We start from the raw sequence: 10,549 nt of genomic DNA, 5'->3' as shown, positions 1-10,549 counted from the left end.
ACTAAACCAGCTTGGGCTTTCAATGAATTTCACTGGTTACTTAGTTGGACCAGGTCCCTCATGCACAACCTTTTTCCACCCTGCAATCCTGGTACTCCCAAAGATGCCCTTGTATTTATGTATTCAGTATGGCTAGCTAGCCTCCAGATGGCTCCCAGTTTTAGGTGTACAAAATTTGATTTGTAGGCCTACTCAGGGACAGCGGGCTGTCACTTACCTGCTGCATGTTAATATTTTTGATCTGCTTAAAACCACTCCTTCCAATCCCGTGGATTCTCTTTGCCCCCTTTAATCACAGACTTTACAAGTTACAAAGGAGTGCCCTTCTAGTTAAGCTCATAATTAGTTAAATTAGTATAACCATTATAAAATACCTAACACATGAACAAGCTAGCCTCTCTCTGCTTGAGGATCTCCAATAAGCAGAACCCACCACCTGTCAAGGCAATTCATTAAAGCAGCTTTATTCAGGTGCTGAATCTCTTAAAAGTCACCTGGAAACTGATCACCCATAATGATGGCCAGACCCACCTCATGCAATTACTAACTGTGTGACCTTGCACAGGTTCCTTAATCTCTGCAAGCCTTAGTTTCCTCATATGTAAAATGGAGATGAGAATAGCATTTACCCTTAAGGGTTGGTATGCTGATCAAATGAGCTTATACATACATATATATGTATATATGTGTGTGTATATATGTATATGTGTATATATGTATGTGCATGTGTATATATGCATATATGTGTGTGTGGTTATGTATATGTGTATATATATATGTCTGTGTGTGTATATATATATGTATATATGTGTGTGTGTATATACACATGGACACATATAAAGTGCTTTGCAAAGTTTAAAGTGCTGGAAAAAAGTGAAATGGTAGTATCATTGCTGTAGAAAAAAATTAGCTAACTCATTCACATAGAAGGATGTCGTGTTCTTAAACATATTAATCAATTAATAATATGATGCCAGTTCCCCTATTTTACCAGTTAGACAGATGTTTCTATAATTATGTAAAAGAAACATCTTCTGCTCAGAAATTAGAAGCATATATGCTTTTTGAGAATCCTCAGAGGCCCTAGAGATGAGCTGAATAGATATTTAGGATGCAAGAATCATCCCCTCAACTGGGGGAAGCCTTCTATAAGGATGGTAACTTCAGACATATACTTTCAATCCAGGGTTGTTTTTTAATCTTAGACCGCATATGTCTAATGCCAGTCAACCATTCCCCTGAATTTTCTCTTTTGAAAAAGAAAGGGCAGAACTAGGTGTTTTCCAAAGAAATCTCCTAGTTATGATTCTAGGATCCTAAGTGTAATTCTGTACATATACCCAACTACCACTCCAGCTATGCACAGATAATCATATGTAACACTGATAAATGCAAATTATCCAGATGAGAGGGTGCCCTAACAGCCCTAGACAGGAAGCTGCTCTTTCTCCAGTGGAAGAGAATGGAAGATATATGATTTAGAGGGTAAGTGGAGCCAAGAAACAATGGAGGCATCTTCACTCTTATTTAGTCATGAAAGTAATGTCAAAAGACGTGGTTGTGCCTCTCAGACATTTTCAAGATCAACAACCCTTCACCCACCCAATGTGAATTTTACAAATGCTCTAATAGCTTATCTAAGCCACTTATCATTGGGCTACCCAGCTAAATGTGTTAAGAACCTCTTTAAAAACTCTTCATTACATGCTCGGAGTCACTTGAGATTCTTAATATTATAGATGGTAATATTCTCCATTTTAAAACCTAGAGTTTATTCGTATGGTTAATATGCATATTAATCTGTAAATAATGCAGAAAAGATTTCCTACCTCATCCGTATTTACTGAAGGGGAAAAATGTGCATCATCTTATAAAACATGATATCATAAATGGGTAATTTAATCCTAAGAAATAGCTATTCTATACATTTTTCAAAAGACTATCCCACACATGCCTTTTTAACCCAAAGGAGTTCTAGCAAAGTCTCTGTTCTCATTTTATCTGGGTGTTGGTGCTGGCTCTTGCAAATGATTGAAGTTGTTTTCTGACTCCAAGGACTGTTTTTCTTTCCCACTCACAGACTTAGGTCACAATTAGAGTGCCCTGTTCTTCCCAGCATTTTTGCCTTGCATGAGTGAGCAGCACTGAAACCTGTGATGATACAACACCATCTGGGAAATGACAGTAGGCGACAGACCATGCTGGCATGTAACAATCAGGGATGGGATGGCTCAGTTGGAACAACAACCACCAAAAAAAAGGGTTATGCTCTCAGAGAGGCAAAAGACCAAACTACAAAGCAAAATAGGTCCTATAAGCATAACGCTGGGCACAGAGCAAAAAGAATGAAAGATATGTATGCATGAGGCCCTAGGACATACAATCCAGGGGATTATGCCAGCAGCATCACGGAGGGTTGGAAGAGAGCATGAGATCAGTCAGTCCATCCCCTACCATCAGGTAAAAATCATATTTTTCATTCCTGCTAGAACTCTGGGATTCCTTCTGCAATCCCAGAATGAATGAAGTACAATCCTCTGAGCATTACTTGGCCTTTCTATTGAGAAATAACACCTTTACCACCAGCGCCAGGGATGATAGGCTCTATTGCTTCAAACTTGCATATAGACGGTTTCAAAGAAACTTATGAAGACTTGTACGAATGGATGTGGAGTGAAGTGAGCAGATTCAGAACACATACAGATTTACATTTTAACAAAAAAAACTTTGAAAAACAAGAACTTTGATCAACACCATGATAAACTCTAATTCCAGAAGGCCAATGATGAAGGATGCTACACACCTTCTGACAGAGAGATGAGGGAGTCAGGGTAGAGAATAAAACAAGCATTTTGGGACATGGACAATGTGAGAGTTTGTTTTGTTTGATTATTTGTTACAAAGATTTTCTTTTTTTAACTAAGGAGGGTAAAAGTGGGAGAGAGAAAATAAATGCATGTCAATTGAAAAAAAGTTAAAAGGAGTTCACACGCTGAATTTTCAAGATAAAAATTAAGCTGTACAGGAAGAAGATCAGGAGTTTTTGTCATTAAGCAATAAAATATCATCAGCAAGTCAGGGGTACTAAGCTTAAGGATAAATAACTCTTTGTTTCATTTTGCTCATTTAGCATATTCTAAGGGAGAAGGTTTTGGTACTATGGAAAGAGTCCTGGATCTGGAGTAAATAGAACTTTGGTTCAAAAGCAGCCTCTGTTCTTTACTATCTGTATAGCCATTAGTAGGGCAGGGCCAGCACAGGATACTGAGATGGGAGGAAGAGCTTCTTACTCTTACCAATTACAATCTGTATATTTCCACTCCTCATGCCTCATCATCCACAATTGCTGGTCCTCTCCCAGTCTCTACCATAAAGCACACCCCAATGCCTTGCCTGACCCTGCCCTGTGGATTCCCATGCAATGTCACCCCCCTTGTAGGGCTCCTTTTCTTTTCCAGTCCATCCTGAGGGAACCACCAGGCCTCTTTGTGAAAGAGCCAACCCTTTCCATGGTGTAACTGCACCTTTGGGCAACATGTTCTCTGTGATTGCCTCCCTTCCTACGGGCCCTCTGCATCGAGATTATCCAACTCAAATAGAAACGGGGCCACTAAACCATGCCTAAAGACCTCTGTGGACCACACATTGACTCATAAAATCACATATTAACTATGTTCTAATATAGTTTTATTTATTTTGTTAGGTAATTCTCAATTACATTTTAATCAGGTTTTTGTTCCACTTATAATGTCTGACACCTCTGCTCTGTTTCCACAGCTGTTGTCTCCCTCTTCACTCCTGCTCTAAGTGAAATAATTCCTTTTTACAACTCTACCTGTCCATATACATCCTGGAATAAGTCACTTAGTCTCCTTGAGCATCAATTTCCTCTTCTGTATATAATCCATGGCCCAGACTCCCCCTGTCCCAAACCCTCTCAAAAGTTCTGAGTTCACATGGACTTGGTTGGATCTTAGAGAAACACTCCAAGGGGATAAGTATCTCTCTTCAGTTCATGTCCCACAACTGGTAGTGCTCTACGGAAATATCCTAATATGCTCAAAATTTGACTCATGTCCAGATTTCCTGAAGTTGGTTTAAAAAAAAAAGGTTCACAGTTCCCATGTAAGCATTAAGTTTGTAATATAGGCATTGAAAATAGGGCAAAATGCAAAAAAAAAAACCCACAAAGGATTTCCGGGATACTATAAAAAGATGCAGAAACGTATAGACCCTAGAGAAAGTCAAATCAACAAGTATATATTAAGTATGTACTATGTACCAGGCACACTGGTAAATGCTAGGGATACAAAGGAAGGTGAAATAGTCCATGTGTTTAAGGAACTCACAATCAGAAGAGAAAGACAGCATTCAAACAACAGATTGAATATATACAGTATAAATTGGAGGCAATCTCAGATGGAACATGCTAGCATTAATGGGGACTCACAGAGGCTTCTTCCAGAAGGTAAGATTGATGGAATCCTAATAAAGCTGCCCCCAGCCCCAATACTCGAACTTCCTTATAGGCCCCAGTGAACAGCAGGCCTGCCGCCCCTACCTAGCCACTCACCCCACCCCCACTCAATACCTAACTTCTTAATATATGCCTCACTGCTCACTAGAACAGGTGTGTCCATAAACTCACATTTCTCATAGAAACAGCAGGCGTGTCCATGTGATGGGATCCCAGCCACTCACTGTCTCTAGCTAGACAATCCCCCCAGACCATTTCTTCATGTTTCCCACAGAAACAATAGGTGTGTCCATTTACTCAACCACAACCACATCCATCTAGTCTCAGACAGGACCATGATATTCAGCCAATAAGAAAGCAGCAACACCAGGATGCCCAAGCAGCATGTGGACCCCAAAACAATAGATGGGACTTTCCCTAAGTAGGCACCTGCACAGTAATACTATTGTAAAGAGCTGACTTAGAGTGAACTTATGATATAGAGAGGCTTATTATAATATCACATACATACATACCCCCCCAATGGGTTTTTCTGTATGCATTGTGGATAATTGCATGCCCAGTTCCACTGTGTATGGGACCCTACCCCTAGTACCTAATCACTTAACAAACCCCTCCTGCCTTTTTAATATTCATAATTTGGTATGTCATTGCATCTTGCTTTCTCTGAAGTTGCTGGTTCCTCTTGGAACTTAGTCCACTTCATGAGAGGCATCAATCCCAATAAATGCCCATACTTGAATTAGAGATGGTCTGACTCTGCATTCTTTGAAATGGTTCTACCACAATACATCATGAAATTTGGCATCCTTGGGTGGGCAGAGTTGAAACCAAAACAGTTTTTACCATCCCTGGGTGGACAGAGCCTAAACCCCATGAGGGATTTAGCTGATACTTGAAGGTATCAAGGGAAGTCAAAAAATGGTGGTGAAGGATTCCAGGCATTGGTAGTGAAAATGTAGTCAAGAGATGGAGTGTCTTGTGTGAGAAAAAGAGAAGGGCCCGGAGTAATTGGATCATAGAGTACATGAGAGAGAATACAGTGTGAGAAGACTACAGTGGTAGGAAATGTCTAGATTATAAAGTGATTTAAAAGCCAGAGCAATTTGTATTCAATCCTGAAGGTAATACAGAGTCACTTTAGTTTAATGAAGGGGGAACTACATGGTCAGACCCGAGCTTTTGGAAGATTACTTTGATAACTAAATGGAAAATTGACAAAACTGAAGAGGAGAATTGAGGCAGGGAGACCCCTCAGGAAGCTACTGCAATAGGCCAGGGTTGAGGGAAGAGGATCTACACCCAGGTGTTGGCAACAACAGAGGAGTGAACAGGGTATATAAGAGACCATTTGGAGATAGTGCACTCCTATATTCTTGGAGCCTCCTCTACAGAAAAGAATTGGAATTGGATTTGTTATCAGGGCAATATCTTGACTCCAGTGAACTAGCTGTCCTTCAGAGGATCAAAAATAGCTCCCTTATAGGTTCATAGTGATATCCTGTGATTTAGAATCCCTTGAAGGCAAACACAGTTCAGGAGCTACTAAGCAAACAAGCCCCTTTCTATTAGAGTTTACTGCTCTGTCCAAGGAACTTACTGACTTTATTCTCGAAGTAGAATACAGTGCAGGAATCATTGTAACCATATATGGCTCTTCCTCTTTTTCCAAAAAGCATAAGGCCTAAGAATTTTTTTTTTCTCCTGTAGAAGTTCTTAAGCTGCTCTGTCGCTGCCATGTTTTCCTGCTTCCAGACACCATCAGCTATTTCCAAAGTAAGTAGGGAAGGGTACAAAATTGCTCTTCCCCCACTGCTTCCTCCAGTATTGAAAGAAGCATGAGGACAAAATAAAATGCAGATAGAACATCCTGAGGGGGAAGGGAAAGAAACAAATGGAAGGTTAGAGAAAGCATGAAGAAAAGTGGTGGGATGATGGTAAGGGAGGGGGAAAACAGAAGGACTTTGTCTTATTCATTTCAGTATTTTTCTCTCTGCCTATGCCCCAAGTTCAGAGCTTGTTAATTCTACATAGTAAGTGCTTAATGAATCAATGTAGATTATTGAATGAGTATTTATGAGTTTTTGTTTACCAGACTCTTGCCCTGTGGTTTGGGCTACACTATGTTTAAAAAACAATAAACATTTTACAGAGTTAAAGCTTTTGATTCCTCTAGTCACCCAATCGTTCAGTTCAGATTTTGTCTTTATACCTCAAAAAATATATCAACACCAAAAAAAGTCTCACAGCATCTTTAGATCTATCCTGAGATCTTCTTTATATATATATATATATATATATATATATACATCTTTTCCAGATCCACTAGCATCATTTAGAGCGTTTGCCCACTTTCTTATGCTCACAGCAAAAACTTTTTTGAAAAAAAGAAGGGATTCTATACAAAATAAAGTCCATACTCATCCCCCCTCAAAAAAAAAAAACAATGGTAGAACAAAAATAAGTGAACTCACCAAACCTAGTATTCCCCAAAGAGAGAAGATGCTTTCTCCAATTGTCACTTTCTGAAATATTCAACTGTAGATGGGTCAAGGAGGCTATGCACGTGCTAAACTTCTGGGGTTTGGAAGAGAGGTAACTTTCTTCTTCAATAAGCTATTACATTCCCTTTTACTCTTATTTACTAGACCCTGTTTCAACTTCCAAATAGTCATTCAACTATGCATTTCCTCCAGACAAACTGAAGGTTAAGTATAGCTGTCAGATGTTAAATACACATTAAATGTACTTTGTCCTCTAATCCTCTACTGTGTAGACCCCACTTTTCACTACACAGCTATTATCCTACTTTTCATGTATATTTTCAGGTGGGCCAAATTTAATTTATTGCTTTGGTTGATTTTTTTTTCTTAATGGCCTCACAAATTCCATTTTTCTGCTTTGGGCCATTTGTTAATACTCAGGAAATTGTCAAATTTGAAAAAAAGGAGTTTATGACTAATTGCAGGAAACGGTTTTTGGCTATAACATTTGAGCCAATGGGACTATGAACACCAGCACTTGGATGAATGGTGGCATTTCTTTCATGAAGGGCCCAGTACTAGACATATTTCTCAACTGACTTCCATTCAAAGGAAAACAACAACGATAGCATTACCATTTCTTCAGAATTCTTACAAATAATTTTATTGATATCTTTATAATAAAGTTTTTTAAAAGATAAAAAGACAAAGAGAAGGAGAAAAAAAGTCAGTAAAATAAGGTAACACAATTTTTTAAAAGGCTGATAATAGAGGCAATGTAACATATCTTGGGTGCAGCTAGGTGGCAAACTGAATAGAGTGCCAGGCCTGGTGTCAGGAAGACTAATCTTTCTGAGTTCAAATCTGGCCTTGGACACTTACTAGGTACGTGACCCTGAGCAAGTCATTTAACCCCATTTGCATCAGTTTCCTCATCTGTAAAATGAGCTGGAGAAGGAAATGACAAACCACTCCAATATCTAGAAAACCCTAAATGGGGTCACAAAGAATCAGGCATCACTTAAGAGACTGAACAACAGTCACCAAACTGAGGAAACCCCTTATGCAAAAAGGATCCAAGGAAGGGTTTTGTTTCTTGCTTTTCATATCTGTCCCATAGGGCTAATCTTACAACTTTCATTTTCAATTGTTTCCCCTTATTGTTCTTCCATTTACATAGTTGGATTCATTATGTATACTGTTTTCTTGGTTCTCCTTACTTTACCTTGCGTCAGTTCATCAGTTCATATGTCTTTTTATATTTCTCTATTTGCATATTCAATTTTTTTGTTTATAGAAAATTCCATTGCATTAATATACCTCAATTGGTTTTAGCCATTTTCAATTGACTGGTATCTATTTTGTTTACAATTCTTCGCTACCACAAAATTAAGTGTTGCTGTAAATATTTGATGTATGTGTTGCAACAATCTGCTAGCAGCTGCTGTGCGGGGTGAAAAACCAACACAAGCCCAAAAAGAAGAACACTGCAAGCACAGGTTCTTTTGATCTGCTTTACTAAGGAAAGCAACGTTAAGGGGTTAATAATCTTACTTTAATCCAACATGGAAATGTCATTCACTCAGCTGGGGGGGGGGGGGGGGAAGCCAACACCCTGAGCTTCAGAGCAAATACAAACAGAGCAAATAAACATGAACCAACAGACAGATTTCCATCTGACAAAATCACAATACACAGTTACCAGAGAAGTATCAACATCTGAGTTTTCTCCAAACCTGGGGAGCTCATAACAAAGGCTGGTCCAGGGTCACGAGCCACTGCTTCGGCTCAGAGCTCCAAGGGAGAAAGCCAACCTCTGGGTTTATATATATTATATTATATTATATATAATATATTATATATATTATATATAATATATTATATATATTATATTATATATATTGTTCAGGGTCAAAGGTGAGTCACACGTGTGACTCACCCATGTGACCTAAAATTGTCACAAAGACGTGACTTAAACCCACGTGGTCTAAAAGCCTCTGATGTCACAAGCATGTCCCTCAAACCCAGGTAAACAAGGCTTTCCCTTGAGGTAAGGATGTCATCAAGGACTCCTAATTTAATCAAAGAAACAAAAAACAAACTCTTCAAGGGCACTTGGTTGAATAAGTGCTAAAAGCCCATCTTGATTGCCAGTACAGTATGTTATAGAGCACTTCTGTTTATCAATTAACACATTAGGGTAAATGCCTAGCCCAGGAATCCTGGGGCCAAAAGGCATGGATCTTTTTGCCACTTTCCTTTCTTTTATTTTCCCCCTTTTTAAAAACAGCACTTTTTTTTTTCCAATTACATGTAAAGAAAATGTTCAATATTCACTTTTCTAAGATTCAGAGTTCCAAAGATATTTCTCTTGCTCTCCCTCCCCCCCTTTCCAAGATAAAGATAGCAAGTAATCAGATATAGGTTATATATTTACAATCATATTAAACATATTTCCACATTAGTCAAGTTGTTGCCACTTTATTTTCAAAACTTCATACTGCTTTCCACAATGGTTGTGCCAATGTACTGTTCCACTAACAATGCAAAAGTGCTTGTCTTTTCACAAGCATCTTGATAAATTTCCTATCATCCTTATTTAAATTTGGAAACGACTAAAAGGAATATGTACAAAATATTTATTTCTTATCTTTTTGCTAGCAATAACTTTTGTAGGCAGCTTAGTGTTTAGGATAGAGAGCTAGGCCTAGAATCACAGACTCCTGGGTTCAAGTTCTGCCATACATACTAGCTGTGTGATCCTGGAGCAGTCATTTAATTTCTTAGTACCCCCAAGCAGCTCTTCAAGGCTTTGAGAGCAGCTGCTGAAAGGCATTGATAAAGGGAGTTTACTCAAGGAATTCCTACTGATGAGATTATGGTTAACTCCAAACAACAAAAAACAAATAAAACTAGGTAAAAAGCCCTTTTCCACTTACTCCTTTTAGTAAAATAGCCTTGTAGACTCAATCCAAAAGGAGCTTACCTTTAAAAAAAAAGTTATATTTATTTCATTAAGTAGTTCCCAATTACATGTAAAAATTTTTAATATATTTTTTTTTTAATTTTGAGTTCCAAATTCTCTCCCTTTCTTTCACTGCTTCTCCCTCCTGGAAAGGCAAGCAATTTTATATTGATCATACATTTGAAAAAGATTCAAGAAAAATAAAATTTAAAAGAAAGTATGCTTCAGTCTGCGTTCAGGGTACATCAGTTCTCTTTCTCTATAGGCACACAGTATTTTTCCTCAAGGATATTTTGGAATTGTCTTGGACAGAATAGCTAAGTCTTTCACAGATGACCATTCTTATAATACCACTATTATTGTGTATGACATTCTCCTGGTACTACTCACTTCAATTTGCATCAGTTAATGTAAATTTTCTAAGTTTTTGTTTTTTAAGTTTAATGTATTTTAATAGCAAGGAACAGCACAGAAGACAGACAACATTAAAAACATGTACTTGCATGTAGGGCAACTCAGAAATGGATAGAATCTATCCTATGATAAAAATGCAGCAAACACCATTTAGTTACCGTCAATAAGAAATTTACTTTTTTTAAAAAATCCAAATGTTGGCATTGTCCA

The sequence above is a fragment of the Trichosurus vulpecula genome, chromosome 5 (genome assembly GCF_011100635.1).
Source record: "Trichosurus vulpecula isolate mTriVul1 chromosome 5, mTriVul1.pri, whole genome shotgun sequence".
Taxonomy (NCBI): Eukaryota; Metazoa; Chordata; class Mammalia; order Diprotodontia; family Phalangeridae; genus Trichosurus; species Trichosurus vulpecula.
The sequence above is the reverse complement of the archived record's forward strand: the minus strand, read 5'-3'. Positions refer to the sequence as shown.